Source organism: Squalius cephalus, assembly GCF_949319135.1.
Source record: "Squalius cephalus genome assembly, chromosome: 8".
NCBI classification, from domain to species: domain Eukaryota; kingdom Metazoa; phylum Chordata; class Actinopteri; order Cypriniformes; family Leuciscidae; genus Squalius; species Squalius cephalus.
This window is the reverse complement of record NC_137129.1, coordinates 16904557-16922352: the sequence shown is the minus strand read 5'-3', so window position 1 is coordinate 16922352 and position 17796 is coordinate 16904557. Positions and strand designations below refer to the sequence as shown.

Below are 17796 nucleotides of genomic sequence, written 5' to 3'. Positions count from 1 at the left end.
CAATGCAAATAGGTCCAATCTTTGACATATGAAAAGACAGGGACATTGTACATTGTAATGGCATCAATGCTTTTGTTGTGCGTAATACTCATTATATTTTTTATTATTTTTCTGTATTTTATTATTTTTCTTTTATTTTTATATCTTTCTGTATTTTCATGTTATTTATGATAGTTATTACAATGTGTATATGTAATGCTATGACTAAAGACCCTATCCCTGTAATGGATTATGGGTGTAATGGGTTGTGTTTGAAACACAGCAAGTGTGTTGACAATTTTTGGCTGCACTAACGATCCCCAAAATCTCTTGGCCATATTGGTGTGTGCATCTCTGACATGACATCATTCATTCAGTTGGAGGTCTTCTATGGCCTGTCAGGTTAGAGATATTTGACTAATGCTGTGGTGGTTGTCAGAGCAGTAATTAGGGGTTTCATGCCCAGCTGGTGCCCACTATCACAGCTGTTAATGGAGAAGATCTGGGGGTGGGGAGGAGATGCAGAAGGTTCTAGAGGGACGGGGTGGGGTGGGGTGTGTGTGTCTCCTCTCTGTCGCGACCATCTCTGGGGACTTTGACTGTCTGGTTGGTGCTGTCACTTTGTTTTAGCAGATGTATTGCAAAGCACCTGTCCTTTACATTATCCATGGGAACTTGAAGGGCCAATGCTCCTGATGTGGGAAACCACATTAGAAAGTGACAGACAGAGATCCATATAGTATTAATTATCAATGTAACCAGCCACTGATAAAAGATCAAGTTTTGTTTTAAGAGCCAAAAAAGGTTCATTGATGTCCTGCTACTGAATAGGTCCCTCTTAGATTTTAACAAAAACAATAATACATATTTGTGACATTTTTCAAATAATGTCACAAATATGTAATGCTGTAAGCATTCAGCCAAGAATAATAATAAAATAATATTCTTGGCTGAATGCTTACAAAACAAATAGGCCTAAATGTGAACAAACAAAAGTGCACATGCACTTTTTGTTTGTGCAGTTACTAGGGCGGCACCATCATGCATTATTTACTAGTAGTGATGGATGATGGCTTGTTTTGAGGGCAGAGGGAACACACCCAACCCTCCAGTCATGATTATTGTGTGTATTGGTTAGACAAAATGCTGAGATTTACAATCCTATGAAGACATTATATGTCCATTAATAGCAGGAGAAACCTCATATATCTGATGTATCTGAACCTGAACTACACTAGATAGTTTTTTATCTGAGATTTGTGGCACGAATTCATTTATTTATTTTCCTTAAAAAGATAAAAAAATAATAAAATATGATATATATATATATATATATATATATATATATATATAGACACACACACAGACACACACAATTGGTCTCAATTTATATTAAGTGTCTTTAACCTATGTACTTAAAAAATGACTAGGTGTGGATGGTAACACTTTATTTTACAGTGTCCTTGTTACATGTTACATATACAGTAGTCAACATTTGAAGTGGATTAACCTTTCATCAAAGTTATACATTAATTTTGAACAAAACCCATTCTAGTCTTAGGACAACTTTGATGTACTTTTTTGATCCACTTCAAATGTTGACTACTGTTACTTTAGTAAGTAGTATAAATTGTGCATATTTACATGCACCTCACGCTAAACCACACCCTCAGCCCAACCCTGACAAGTAAGGCATGTAGTTAATTATAACTCAGTACTTAAATGTATACTTATATTGTAACACGGACAGCTTGTTTTTGTTTACCACAGTTTACATCACGTCAAGATGTTATAGCCTATTTAAGTTTGCAGGGACATGAATTCCCAAATAACAGAACCCTTCAACTGACCACCTAAATGGTAACTGGGCAAGGCATTAATATTGCCAAATGCACCAAGAGACAATACTTCAGACTTTGAACTGAAAATCTCTGTTGTTGTAATAACAGCTGGCACTGACTTCTCAGGTTCTGTCAAGAAGTAGTTTTAAAAAATATATATATATGTATAATTACAATGTAAAAACATGTAGCCTATGTACACAATAACTGCATGTATCGAATGATCAAATTGTATCAAATTTAACTGAAATGTTAGTAGGCCACATAGAAGTTAAAGACACATATAAAGTGAGACCAAATATTTACATTTTCAGTGGAAGAACAAGTTGCTTTTACTATCACAAAACAGCAGAACCTATTATGTAAGTGTCTGAGATTAAAATCATCCAGTTGAGTCAAACACTAAACACTTTTTTTTCACCTGAAATTTGCAACGCATTTGATATGGGAGATAAACTGTAATACGCTAAAAGCTGATCAAATGTTGTTCCTTTTTTAGTCAGTCATGCCTAATTTGGAAACAAAGTAGCAGCTGAAATTAAACAGTTTCAAAACGAATCCAGTTGATCCCGTTTCTAAGTCTCCTTGGTTACGATGCTGCTGCAGCCTTAGCGCCAGGGACCGAAGCTCAGTGATCTCACATCTGATTGGCTCATGTCTACCTCTGCTCGCCTCCCATTGGTCGCTTTTACAAATACGCTTGGCTCATTGCATAGATAGCCCCCCCTTTTTACTAGAATCTATACAGCGTTTTAAAAAAAGGTTGGATAATTTTGTACATGGTTTTGCTTGTGTGATATCTGTGGAAAAGCGGTTTCAGGATATTTTGTTGTGGATTACTTCTACCCGTTGATGAATTAAGGGAAAGGTAAGAGGGGAATCTTGCTGCTGGATTATGTATTGTGTGATGCTCGCGAGGACGGGAATATGTTGACATTTTTTTTTTTTTCACATTCGGCGCCATTTTCAGACATTCCATTCACGCGCACCTGCTCACGCACTATGATTATCAATATCAAAGCATTTTGATCGACAGCTGTCAAAAAACTACAGACGTTTTAAAGTTATAGTCGATTGATGAGCGCTCTGATTTATTGTTTTGTTTCGGTGCACTGTTGGCGGGCTGTCCGTATACTCGCATATGTTGGATAGTTTAAGACACTCATGGCAAATGTTTTCATTTTTATGCGCTTTGATTTAGTATACAACAATGTACTTCAGGAAAAGGGTTAATTTCTGTGTAGTTTATGTCCGTTCGGTCGTGTCGTGTCGTGGGAAATTGTCCCGTGAGGCTGTATCAGAATAAAGCGGATGTGTAGCCTACTTCGTGCAGGTGTATTTACTGTAAACAATATTATATTGCTATGTCAATGTTTATTACTAAAGATAGTTGTGCATAACGCGGTTAGATAATTAGATAATCTGTCCTCAAATTAAAAGGCGCTCAAGTTGCCTTTCTTTCTTTCTTTCTTTCTTTCTTTCTTTCTTTCTTTCTTTCTTTCTTTCTTTCTTTCTTTCTTTGTTTCATTGATTGAATCAATATTATTTGATATTACAGAATAAACCTGGCTGCATTACAACAACAAAATGTAAAAAAAAAAAAAAAAAAAAAAAAAAAAATTTGTTTCAGATCAGATTTTGCACAGTTTCACTTTGAGCATCATCAGTCTGTGTGAGAACTGCAAAGCTGATATTATGATATTTAGAGGCCCTGTGACACCGGATCTGTCATAAAGACTAACAGTCTTGAAGTCAACAGATCATATGCTGTGACTTCTGGATACTTTGCATTGCATTTCATTCAAACACAGAGGCCTTATAGGTAGTTATTTTAATAGCTACCTTCACTTTGTTTCTGAGGCTTTAGCCTCAGCTTGTGCCCATTCAGAAATGTTATGCAATCAAACCCCATTTATAAATTGGATGTGCTGTAAGCCTTCCTATGTATTTGTATAAAGAAGAAAAAAAATGACAGAGATGTGTAATAAAAAGCGCCTTTTCCTTTTGATTGAACAATGTTCTCTCTGATGTGATTTGAACGCGCATGTTCTTTGCATGGTCTTTGTTATTGTTCTGCCATGCAGCAAAGGCACTCAGGAATATCTGTTTATAAGTGAATGCGAAGTAGGCACTGTTATGGTTCCTTTTAAGGTCTTTCCTGACGTGTGTTCAACTTCTGCATATAATGCAATTCAGTCCAGATTGTAGTTTAACACACCACCAGGGTTCATCAGGGTGTGTGTGTTTTGCGCTGCTGGTGATTCTGAATTAGACATTCTTAGCAGAATTACATTATAAGTTCTTGTGTGTGTGTTCATTAGCCCATGCACACCTGTAGTGTTAATAGTTGAAGTGTTATTGTTCAGGGCCCTGGGTTTCTCATTGATCTGGGCTGCGTTTCTCAAAATTCTAAGTAGGCTTGATGTAATCAATGGTCTCTACGATCGAAAGCTCACAATGCTTTTGTGAAACGCAGCCCTATAAGTTGCAAACATTTTATTCCCCTAAATCAAGTTTCTTTGTACATTTTGATTCATTTTCTTCTTCTGTTATGTTTTCAGGTTCTTCTTTTTCCTGTCTTTATGCTCTCCGTTGTGTCTTTCTGCTTCTGTATGTCTGTTTTATACTCGCTGTCTCGAGTGACCGCCCCCATCCGTTTTGTGTCCATGGAGATCAGGTGCACTGTGTTGGCCTGTGTGACCATGTGGTCATTGATTGGTTTGATTGTTCTGAGTATATCCTCCTGAGCCCCAGCGTGTGTGCAAGTTTACGCCTCCTGAAAAGCCACTTACCCTTCGGTGGTCCCAAGAGGAACCTCTCAATCTTGTTAGTTTGGTCACATTTGGTCTGTCTATCAGCAGTTTGCTGAAAATTGGCTTCTTTAATTTGGTTTATCAAATCTTTGTCTTACTGGAAGCTTGTGTGTATTTAAATCTTGGGTCTTTAAAGGTAAATTTTGTAATTTGGCACCATTAATGGCACCAAATGGAATTACAAAAACTATTTTTCTGACTTTTTAAGGGGACATATTATACCCCTTTTTACAAGGTGTAATATTAAATCTCAGGTGTCCCCAGAATGTGTCTGTGAAGTTTCAGCAAAAAACAAACAACCCCCCCCCCCAAAAAAAAAAAAAAACAGATAATTTATTATAGGCTACCATTTTTGAGTGGAAGGAAAAACATGCTGTTTTTCGTACATGTATCTTTAAATGCAAATGAGCTGCTGCTCCCCACCCCATTTTCCAGAAGAGGGCGGAGCCTGTACAGCTCCTGCCTCCGATACTCTGCCAAAAACTAAGACATCTGTTTGGATTTGATTATCATCTCTATCGCGGTCACGCTCATGTGACATTGCAGTTCTTTTCATCATCATGAAAGTTAATTATCTGCATGTGTTTTAAAGCCATAACAGTTTAAACTTCTAACAGTTCACATCCAAAGCACACGCACAGAAAGCTGTCTGTCAGACGGCGCGTCCTGAGTATTAAACTGATTTCTCGTTGGCGCTGAATCCGCCGATAGCCTTGTGGCCAAGTGCGTCGACATGTAGCGCCGTTGTGCTTTGCCGTTGTGCTCGAACCCGAGTTCGAGTTCCAGCTCGTGGACCTCCCGATCCCATCCCCTCTCTCCCCTCACTGCCTGTCTAGCTACTGTCCTATCCTAATAAAAGGCAAAAATAAATCTTAAAAAAAATAATTAAAAATAAAAATAAATAAACAAACTAATTTCTCTTACACATATTATTGCACTTAAACTGTCAAATGCACACAAGGTTATGTCAAAAACACACACAGTTCACAAACATGTTATGTCTGTGAATGTAAACAGGGAAATAAATCTCATTTGTACATTAGATCTGTGTATTAAAGTGAAAGCAGCGTAATATACAGTACCTACTGCTGTTAATATGAACCAAACAACAAAAGAAAAACAGAAAATCTCTCACTTCCCTGATTAAATAACTAGTAGCTTTAATAAGAATACATTTCTTACTTGAATGCTGCTGTTAAATGCTCTGGCGAGGAGATGAACATGGCGGACTGTGTACAGCTGACTCAGGGGAGGAGCTAAGCTAATAGGGCAGATTGTCACCAGTCGTGGGCGGGGTACACTCACGTAAGAGTAGGGGGAAATCTGGAACCGCTCGTTCGGAGAGACTGTTTATGATTTATGGGGATTATAAAAAAGGACTGGGTGGATTATTGTTATTATAGGCTGGTTGTTTACACACACTGTGGACACACATCTGTGTTCAAACTCCTTATAAAAGTGAATTTTGCATAATAGGTCCCCTGTAAGAAAATGTGAGTGGTGCTTACCTATACGAAACTCAAAATGCTAGTTTGTTGGTAGTGAGGGTGTTGCTAGGTTGTTGTTAAAATATCCTGCATGGTTGCTGGTTACATAGGTTATGGACATAGGTTGCTGGTTATAATTACATGTGTAATTATAATCAGGCTGCAGCGGGTTTTGTGTAGTAATGTAGAGCTACAGTCTTCATGTCAAAGTATTCACCTTATTCCTAGCGTATAGGCTACAGGCCATTGTAACTTGATTGTATCAAGGCTTCACCCACTTCCATTTATTTTAGCTGTCTGTTAAGCTGCTTAGTATTGCAAACTTTTAGTTGTTATTATATTATTTTCATTTATTAATGTAATCATAAACAAACTGGTTTGTAGTGCAAATTATTTGATCATTTACAGCATTTGGTTATTATTCCTATTATCTGCTTATGGAGGCAAATGAATCGGGAGTGTCCACGCAATCACAGAAAATAGCTTACTTCCGTGAGCAAACAAAAAATATTTTAAAACATATTTTCATATATGTTTCAAAATGAATATAAATGGCCAAAAATATAGCCTACTACTAAAATAGATTTTCTATTTCCTTTTTTAATATAGCCTATTTATTAAACATATTTAAATATTTATAAAATATAAATATATTTGCAAAATGGGTTTACCTAAAATGTACTTTATGGTTGGAAATGCATTTGCATTGAAATATTGGAATATTTTAAATATATCCTCCTCATGCAGCACTGTTTACTACATAGCCTATATTATTAGCATATTTTTTGGTCTGAAAAAATGTCTGTAATGGAATAAATACAGCCCTTTAAAGTATTTAAAGCTCTTTCTTTCAGATCAATCACAATCAAAGTTCAATTAATGCCAAGCTACAGTCACATTATCTAGGTTTGTAAGTTTGACTTTATTTTATTCGTACTAAAACATTTATATGACATTTTAAAACGACCAATTATTTTGTTTGTTCGACTGAAACTTAAAGTGTATGTAAATGTATTCAGGAAGTCAGCCTGCTAATAGCTTACTTACAGTCTCAGCATATTTAAATGTACAAAAACCACACACAAAAAAACACACTTAAGCTTTAATTGGGCAAAATATGATATACCGTCTCCATGTTTCTAATTTATATAGTAATGTAAATCGGGTTTGCTGAGGCTAGAGTTTTCTGGGTCATTCACAGCTGACTTCTGTCCTTGAGCGCAGGGTGAGCAAAAAACGGGTATCTAAAGATGGAGACCAACACGACAGTGAGAGCAACAACAACTGACAGTGAGATCCAGATGCTTGCTCTCTCTACATTAGTACATCGAGAGAGAGAGAGAGAGAGAGAGAGAGAGAGGGAGAGAGAGGGAGAGGGAGAGGGAGAGGGAGAGAGAGAGAGAGAGAGAAGAGAGAGAGAGAGAAGAGAAGAGGAGAGAGAGAGAGAGAGAGAGAGAGAGAGAGAGATTCTCTCTAATCCCGCACAGGACCCCGATTAATTTTAAAGCTTCTTTCCAGTCTTAAGCTCACTTTCTGCATCCAGTTACAAAAGTGCACAGCACTTAGGCTTTCTACTACACTGTTTACTCTGTCTTTCAATTGTTTACTGTCACCGTAGCCCCAAAGTGCCTCTGTTAGTGTGGCATCAGTGGTAGGTATGAATGAAGAAGAAGCGATTATGAGACGATGCCTCCAGAGGAAGACATTTTTGTTGCGTAGCCTATCTGATCAAGAGCCAAAATTGCATGTGCATTTTAAAAGAATTAATCTAAAAATGGAAATTATGCTCAGTTCACCCTCATGCCAACCTCGAAGAAAGACATTTCTAAACTTGTATTACTTTTTCTTCATTGGTAAACAAAATCAGATGTTTTGGAGAATGTTCACATTGCTTTTTTCCACATAATGAAAGTGGATGGGGGCTGGAGCCTTCAAGCTCCAAAAAAAGCTAAACTTTTTCACAATAGTCCAAATAATCTGAAGTCATACAACAGATTTGTAATGCATCATCACACATATCATACATATAGCCTACCGTTACTGTGATATAAAACTACTCGTGTCTGTATTTTTGATTTTGGTCTTAAAACTCACCTCTGAACTGAAAGTGGCAGTTTTGTGCCACTGCAGGTGTGAATGTATTTGTGTGTGTGTGTATAAATGTAATGTCACACAGAGCTGTGTACATCTGCCTCTTGTGAGGTTCGCACTTCCCATTTTTATGCCCATTCAGCAGCTCCTGACCCTGCCAGCCAATCAAAAAGCAGCATTCCAGTGCTGAAGCTGTTATTGCTGGGGATTTAACCTGAGATTTCCAGCACTCATCATATTCTCTCAGTCTCACACTCCCTTAAGGCCCATTCACACCAAGGACGATAATTATAATGAGGGTCAAAATGTTTCTTTTATTTCAATTACGGTAAATGAATGTACTATATTTTAGTTTGATAATGTTTTTCATTTAATATTTTGTATTTTTAAGGGATTTTATGGTACTAAATTAAATGCTGTATTTATAATCCATTTATTCAAATTTTGAGCCTATACCTGAAAAAAAAATTCCAACTTAAATTGTCGTAAATCTTGAATGATTTTTAGAGCACAGATTAAGTTTGATTTCTTTTAAAAGACGACACTTGACACTTGGCACTTGGCACTTTTTAAATAAGTTTAAAAAAGTTACAGAATTTTACATTTATTGTTATGAAAAATGCACAAAAATACTATTTAAATTTTTTTATATGAAACATATATTTTCAAAAACACGTTTTACTATAAAACTGCAAGAAAATCAAAGCCATAATTCTAAACAAGCTGTGTTCCAAATTTGAGCTTGATATCTCAAAAAAAAGTGCTTTTAGGAAGATTTTGTTTGGCCGCAGTACCAAAAGTTTTCACTAGATGAAATTCGTCTCCCATTCATTTCCAATGCAGTATTTTTTGACCGCGAGAAGCACAAAGTGTGACTCTTTTTTTTCAGGACCATTTAACCTTTTCGAATCGAATCATGTCCGAGATTTTTGTTTTGTTTTGTGTTCACATAGCAAGTGCCAAAACCTTTTCCAAGTTTCATACCATTCTGATGAAGTAAAATAAAAAAAAAGTAAAAAAAGCCAAACGTAAAATTGACCGAAGAGTACCAGAGAGTTAAAAAAACATGGAGATTTTTAATATTGATAATACTGAATATATATATTTTTTGAATTCCTCAAATATGTGAAACCCTTTGTTCTGCTATTTTAACCTCTAATAAATATGTCATAAACACATGTTTAAGTTCAGCTTAAAAGCTGTGTCATAGCATAGCCTACATTTAGGAACACACACAATGACAGTTGAATGTTGCACAAAGTGCTGTGGTTTTATTAGACATTCCCCCGGTTGCATTTTACAACTATTTGAGCAAATGCAGACAGAGTGACAAATCATTCATGAATGGCCATCACTAATAATACGCAGCCTCTTCATGTGATTTCGCTTTTCTGCATTGGTCATCGAGCAATTTCTTCTCTAAAAGGTTATGGCACAATAAATCACTCTTTTTTTTTTTTTATCACTACCACCACAGGAAAAACTGCACATTGCACCCAGTTTCAAAAAATAGTTTGGTGCGATACGATTCCAAATTTGGGGGGCTAGAGGGGGGCCAAGCTTGTTGACATGGGGGCAACATACTTATTATTGACACACAGCATCAGTCAGCTGGCTTGAGTATGGTCTCAAACTGTTTATAATACATTTCTATGAAAATCTTGTTTTTGAAAGACAGATCTGTGTCTGCTGGAACGTTTCCACTTAAATCTCCAAATTAGCTTAATGTTTGTAAATAAAAGTGAGTATAGTCTAGAAGTCTAGCCCTTTTCACAAGATATTAAATAAGTCTCTGATGTCCCCAGAGTATTTATATGAAGTTTTAGCTCAAAATACCCCACAGATATTTTTATATAGCATTTTAAAGTTGTCACTTTTTGAGGGTGAGCAAAAACGCTACGTTTTTGTGTCTGTTCCTTTAAATGCAAATGAGCTGCTGCTCCCAGCACAGGGGGCGGAGCTACAACAGCTTGTGTCCTTTTACCTCACACAGACATGCACTGAAAATTTCAAAAACTTTTAACCTTTTATGTTCAGACCGGAGTCAGAAAGATGGAGGGACTCAAAAAGAAGTGACAACATGTAGACAACATTTCTGAATGGTTAGTTGGTGAATTTATGTAGCTTATGTGCAGTTATCTTCTAGTCATTGATTAGCATATTCTGTCTTGATAATCTAACTTTAGGGTTTGTGATGTCACTAACCCGGGAGGAATGTTGTGTAGTCCCTACCAGCCGTTTGTTGTAGTCCTTAAAAGGCAGTTTCTTTAAAATAAAATATCTCCCTTTGCTTTGAACTTTGAGCGTCGTAACTTTGCAGATGTTGTTTATGCTCAAACAGCAATATTACACACAAACTAAAATAAAGTGAAATAATTTTCAACCACCCCTTTAATTAATAACAGTGATGCTACACTATTGAATATCCACACATACTGTAGTTGGTGACTTTTGAAACTTGTTATTGCTTCATCAATCAGCATTTGGTATGAGCATTGATAAGCCGATAGCCTATACAGACTGATAGCCTATATACTGATTATTCTGCCAATATTTGGCAGTTTTGAGATTATTGACATTGATCAAAAAATGTAACTGTGCTTACTTGATTACTGTAACTATAATGTGATAGTTATTGAATATAGGCCTAAGTCAAATATCATCAAAAGGTTGAAGAATATTGAAGTATTTTTTATTTTAGCTGTAGAGCCCAACCCTTTCCTCTTCCAGAAAAGAGCAGCCCTAGCGTGAAGATAAATGTGTAAAGATAAACAGTCATGATGATGTGCCAAATGAAATCTGATATTTGGTGTTTGTGAGAGTGATGATGATGAGGATTGCTTTGAGTCAATAAGTGTGTGTATTCCTCAATAGAGGTTGTCGGTCAGGTCAGAGGCGAAGGGTCTCGCATATGTCCACTTTTCACAGTCTCTGAGAGGCCAAAACACCCCACACACCATCTGTCGCCGCTGCACCATCTGATTTGTGTGTGTGTGTGAAAGATAAGGATGATGGCTGTAGATGTGTTGTGGATGTTAGTGTTTCCTTCTGCATTTTAGTGCAGAAATGTTTTTCAGTTAGAAATTGCTAGTAAATTTAAGAAATAATTACAAAGAAACAGCAAATAGCACATTGAATTAAACATTACATTTTCATGTAGAAAGACTCAAATATATTTTTGTTTTAAAACATACTCTAATAATCTTTATTTAATGACTTTAATAACTTTTTTTTTTACAGTGTGGGATCTGAGTGCAGTGATCTGTAATAAACTGCAAGTGTTGCAGTGAGATATAATTGAATGAGTGTGTGTGTTTCTGCACTTGATGCATAAGAGGATGATTGTGTGTGTGTGTGTGTGTGTGTGTGTGTGTACCTGTACCTGTGTGTTTAGGTGAAGTGTAAAGACTAAGAGATGATGTTGTGCGTGGGCACTGGGCAGGCCTGTGTTGATTTTAAGGATGATGTTGTGATGTGTGTGGAAAATTTAGAGAGCTGTAATTAGATAAAGTTGTGTGTGTCCATTAGCAATAATGGGATAGTAGTGTGTTTTGGTTCACATGGTGCTCACACGTGTATTTTGGATATTATGTATTATGTATTATGTATTTTGGATATAGTGATGTTATTTGGATAAGAGAGCTGTGTGGTGTATTGATGGATGATGGATAAGTGTGTGTGTGTGTGTGTGAGGGGGGGGGGAGTCTTCTGGTTAGGGGATATAATATACAATTTGTACAGTATAAATAAACATCATTATGGAAAGTCCCCATAAAACATGAAAACCCAACATGTGTGTATGTGTGTGTGTGTGTGAGAGAGAGAGAGGGGGAGGGGGAGAGAATGTTAAAGAATGGATTAGTGTCAGTGCAGTGGTGTTAGTGGCCAAAGGATCCGAGAGAGAGAGGGAGAGAGAGAGAGAGAGAGAGAGAGAGAGAGAGAGAGAGAGAGAGAGAGAGAGAGAGAGAGAGAGAGAGAGAGAGAGAGAGAGAGAGAGAGAGAGAGAGAGAGAGAGAGAGAGATCAAATATTTATTTATTATTATATATTTTATTATAATAAAAAAAACTGGAGTTTAGTATAGTTAGTATATCTAATAATTTTATTTACTTATAAAATTTTAATTTGATTACAATAATATTTATTTTTAAATTATTTTTACTACATTAGTAACATTTATGTATTTTATTCATTCATTCTTCGTTAATATCTTTTATTTATTATTACATACCACATTATGTCTACCGATACCTTATTTGAACTTTGGCTTTTCTTTTCCTGATTGTTGAATTTCTTTTTTTTTCATTCACTCCTGATAAACTCAGCATTGGTGTTGTTGTCTGGCGTTCAGAGAGGGTTCAGGACTTCAGCGTGTCTAATGTGTCTCTGTCTCAGTTCAGTGTGTTTGTTTCTGTCATTGTTGTCTCAGTAAATCTATGCCGTCACGCCCACGGCCCCTCCTTCCTCCACCCCGCACATTAATAGCGGCCGTACAAAAGCATTGTAACACAAATGCATGTGGACAGGCCTCATATTGACGGTGAACAGGATATTAGGGGTGTGACAGGGCCTGTAGAAAGGATGACGTTGATTTGGGGGAGATATTGGACGGCCTGCGGGAAAATGAGCAGTGTGTTTGTTTGCTGTTATGTCACTGGAAGCTTCCAGACATCCACACACCCTGCTCACCTGTTCCTTCAGGCCATGAAAATGAGATGGCTTCTGTAGAATTATAGCCTACCTCTTTTCACGAACACAGCGCGGAATACAAGACAGTATAGTTCGTAAAATGGGCTCTGCACCTGCTGGTCTCAAATCAGGAACTGACGCAAAACAAAACTAGATCACTACCATCATTATTAACTGAGTTATTTACACTGCAAGCACCCGATGTGGAGCGTTGCAACATGCATTCAACTGACAGACACCCTATTGCTTTTAGCCCTATTATACCCCTATTATACCCAGCCTATTATAATTAGTTACACACAGGCTGCAACCGAATACTATATAGGCCTAGTAGGTAAAAAATCCATAAAACAGTAATAGAATAGTGCCCATATAACCTACTACTTCCGGTGAGATTCTGAAATGCATATCCAATGAACACTTTACTGTGCCATGAGGCCATGGGGAGAGGATTTGTGAATGGCAGGGAAGCAATGCAAATACTGGTATGTCCAACTCAATCTCACAGCAATTCGTACAAATTTTATGAGGTGGCTAATTCGTACGAATTCATTCGATCTCACTCATGTACAAATTTGTACGATTTTTGCCCAATTCGTATGAATTCGTACGAATGACCTACACCTGACCCCGCCCCTAAACCTACCAATCACTGGGGTTTAGACAAATCGTACAAATTTACAAAATTAAAATTAGCCACCTTTTACTCACTCGTGGTCGTGGAATTGCTCTTGACATAGCTTTGGTAGGTCACAGAACAATGTCGACATGATGAATGTTATACATAGAGAATACATTCACACATCCATTCATAGTAAATAGCATAGAACATATTTTTTAACAGTCATAAATTACTTATTTAAACGAAGTACAATGTGCGTGATTTCGGATTTTTTTTAACCTTGATTATCTACCCTGTTCTGAAATATTATTTTATTGAAGTGACATTGATTTACACAACACTTTATACAATACAGATTGTTTCAAAGGAGCATCACATTAATAAACAAGAAAATAACAGTGTTAATGTTGTAAAATTCATAAATTATAAAATTAAGCTTAATTTTTGCTGTAAAGCAGCTCTACAGAAAACGGTTTATAATTCAGCTAAATTTAGTTCAGTGTTTCAATTCAGTTCAGTAACTGTCAATGTTGCAAAGTTCATCAATCATGAAATATGTTCAATTCAGCTATAAACAGCTCTACAGAAGACAATTTAGTGTCATTATTCATCTCAAGTCAGTTCAATGTTGATTCAATTCAGTTCAATAAGTGTCGATGTTTTAAAGTGTCATTATCCAGCTCAATTCAGTTCAAATTTTGTTCTCACCCGATAGTATCAGTGCAGTTAAGTTGATAATATTACTGAATATTAATTGTTCAAAAATATGTTTTCAAAACTCGTAAACGGAGATCATCAGGTTTGTTTGCGGGCAGGTTGCTGTACTCTGTGTGTCATCATTTGGCCCTCAGGTCAGTGGAAACGTGGGCTGGTTCTAAAGGAGTTTCGCAGATCCCCTAGCAGAGCACTAAGTGTGTGCATTTGCTGTAGGGTCAGTGTCCATCTACACTTTTTCTTTTTTTGCTTGCATTTGTGCAGCTGGATGGTTTAGTCCTAGTTGAGCAGGTGGTGGGTATCTGTAGTTTAGTTGTTGATGGCTTTAAGTAGATAAAACAAGAAGTTTAGAAGTTCACTTCCTGTTTGGGTTCATTTCAGGATGGGAGGTGTAACACTTTGCATTTGGCAATCACAGACACCTGCACTCTCTTAATAAGGAGTATTTCATTGTGTAGTCAGTATGAATATGTTTCTCTATTGAAGAGACTGAGGGAACACACATAAACAATTAGCCTATGTTGTTTTTCATAGAACCTGACCCTCACAAACCTCAAAACTAAGTTCCTTGTCCTTATTTTTATGTTGATTTCTTGAGAATAAAGTAAATGAAAGATATCTGCTGTAAAAGGGAGGTTAAATGCATATTAGTGCCAGATTAGTTTATTAAACACTCACACAAACACACAGCCATTCTGCATGAATGGGACTGTCTTCTTTAGTCCACTGTGTTTGCTCTCTGTCCTCAAGAGACAGCTTGTGCTTAAACTTGAACCCTCATAATGAGGCTTTGTAATTATTTTGCTAATGAACAGGAAAGAATGATGACTGAACAGCAGACCTGTGTGTGAATGTGTGTGGACAAAAGGATTCAATAGGAAGCTATTTGAGTGTGTTTATTTACTTGTCTGTGTGCTGTGCTCTATTAATTGTTATCACTATTAATGTCAGCACAACTAAAATAAAAACAGCCTTTTTTATAATGTGGTGGAACCCAAATTTCAGACCTTAATATAAAAAAATACCCAAATTTCAATGCAATGCAATACTACACCAGAGGGAGAATTTTATTTTTATTTTTTTACAGGAGGGGGATAGAGAACAAAGGAGAGAGATGCATGGTCCGGTCAGAGGATGGAATGGATTATGTTGAGTTGGGAATTGGTGAGAGGAATAACATCCTTGAGTTGTGTTTAAGGTTTCTTGTGCTGAGCACTCGGGCAGTTTAGTCTGAATCTTAATGGGACAGCAGTACAGTGAAAGTGCTTGTTTGGTGAGATCATGTTTTTTTTAGACTCAGCAATTCTCCTTTGATGTAACTCAGGTGCAGCTGGTTTCCTGCAGCCATTTGAGCAGCTTGTTGTGGTTGTCCAGGTCTAAGCTGTACATGTACAGAGATCACAGCAGCACAATATTTACTCTGAGATATTTGAATAATATTACCATTGTTACATGGTGTTCAGCTACACACCAATTACATGAAGCTCAAGTATAATTCGGCCATCCGTTTTCCGTGATGATCCGCGCACTGTCCGCGAACTGTCCGCGTTAAGTAGCCTAATTTTCGTCATCAGGAGGCTCCGTGAACCTCTGCGCACACTGTCCGCATGCAGTCCCTTATATTATTGGGAGATACGAGGGTCCGTGGCTCTACCATTGGAAAAAGTGCAACGCTATCTTGGATCACGTGTGTCTTGATAACCAATCACATTACAGCCTTGACAATTTGATGTCATTGAATTTCATTCAGAGTTGTACGGCTGTCAATCACTGTTTGCGGATACCATAGGAAAGAATGAAGCCCAAAGTATACTTTGGCTGCCCGCGTGGCATAATTTTCATCATCAGGAGGATCCGCGGACATGCACACCCCGTCTGTGCAGCCCAATTTTTGGGACTGCGTGCGGACAGTGCGCGTACAACAGTGCATGTACGAGTGACTTTAGCGCTTTGAAAACAAAATCCACTAGATAGTGTGCAAACGCCGAACGCGTCTTTCCACGCTCACGGCCAAAGGAGTAGGCCTATACTTGGAAAGGCTTCCGTGCTCAACTGTGCGCGAGATGGAGCAGAACGTGGAAAATGAAGTATACCCAGGGCCTTGAGAAGTGCCATAAACTTAATCATACCTGTCACACAATTGTCAGTGACTTCTCTTATAAAACAGCAATTTTTTTGTAAAATGTTTAAGAGCAAACATGTTGAAGATTAGCCTAGTCGTCGGGATGTCGATTAATTAAATGATTGGCTATTTCCTCATAAAAGCCGAAATTCAGCATAGTGAAGCTCCTCCATTGACATCCATTCATAAACAACGGCCTCTTGTCTCCGCATTACACTTTTTCCGGCTAAGGTTGCAGGCTTGCAGGACGGTGTGCGTAGAATGGTGCATATACTTTGAAAGGCTTTGAGACTGTGTGCGAGACGGAGCAGAATGCAGAAAATTAAGTATACCCGGGCCTTTACTTGCCCATCGCGGCACCACCCAAACTGCTTTTGCTTTTTTATAGAAATAAAAACCGTTAGGCCTAGTTCAGTTGGACACCGGGCGCTAGCGTCTGCTCTGCTCCATATACAACGCGAGCTGCTGAGTCGAAGCACAGTGCTGCAGAAGTCAGATTTCACTTATTACCTGATCAATGGCAAAAAAATATAGGCCTATATACACAGAATAAGCGTGATCGCGAATTAAAAAGCACAAGTGAAAAGCGAGCGTGTATTCAAAAGCCAACCCCCCTTCATGTTATTGGTGTTGTTGCAAGTTTATACACCGATGTGAATATTTCCTCGTGACATCTCTTGTAGTTAAGGTACTGTCACGTTAGCAGAATGTCTGCAAAATTTTTCAGGCAAAAAAGGTAAATTGTCATTAGAATTGTAGTGATGAAGCACTTAACACAGAAGTCACTTTCAAACCAAGTAGCTTTCTCTTGGTCAATACTGTGAATTTTGCTGTGAAAGTCTTTTGTCCTCACGTAAAATTCTATTGAAATGACTGAATGATGACACCGCAACATTAGTTAAAGTGGTGTTGAAGAACATTTCACCAGAGAACTGAGAAACATGTTGTGTGACATGAAATTTAACATGCGTGAACGTGAGTGGCGCAATGCACCAAACGCAACTAAACCCATTATAATCAGTGATACTGTCTGAACATGGTGTAGGATGGGGAGTGGACAATAAACTGACGCCCCTTCTATTTCTGACATATTCCATGTACTTGAGCAGCTTCTGACAAAAGCGCAACTTCTGAATGTTTTGACATGTTCAGACAGCCTCAAACTGTTGTGGTCTGGTGCGGCACGGATGAACAAATTCAAAGGGTGTAAGCTTTGAGCTCCCAATTAATAAATAAAGAGGATAGTTGACCCAAAAATTAAAATCCTGTCACCATTTACTCACCTGTAAGTTGTTTCCAAACCTGTATGAATTTCTTTCTTCTGCTGAACACAAATAAGATGTTTTGAAGAATGTAGGTAGCCAAACAGTTCATGGGCCCCATTGACTTCCATAGTATTTTTTTTTTTTCAATAATCTACTGATGTCACCTTAGTGAAT

The 17796-nt window shown here is 37.5% G+C and overlaps 1 protein-coding gene across 7 annotated transcripts in view; it reads left to right on the top strand.

Annotated features, from left to right (window-relative positions):
* Positions 1-17796, top strand: part of epb41a (erythrocyte membrane protein band 4.1a) — an 86152-nt gene that overhangs the window by 2222 nt on the left and 66134 nt on the right. For 6 of the 7 annotated variants that reach the window (XM_079878689.1, XM_079878688.1, XM_079878686.1 and 3 more), the window contains exon 1: positions 2523-2688. The exons of the other annotated variant lie outside the window; for it this stretch is intronic. The gene's annotated coding sequence lies outside the window, so the exon portion shown is untranslated. Of the gene's footprint in view, positions 1-2522; positions 2689-17796 lie in introns of those variants that run through there. 7 annotated transcript variants of the gene reach the window in all.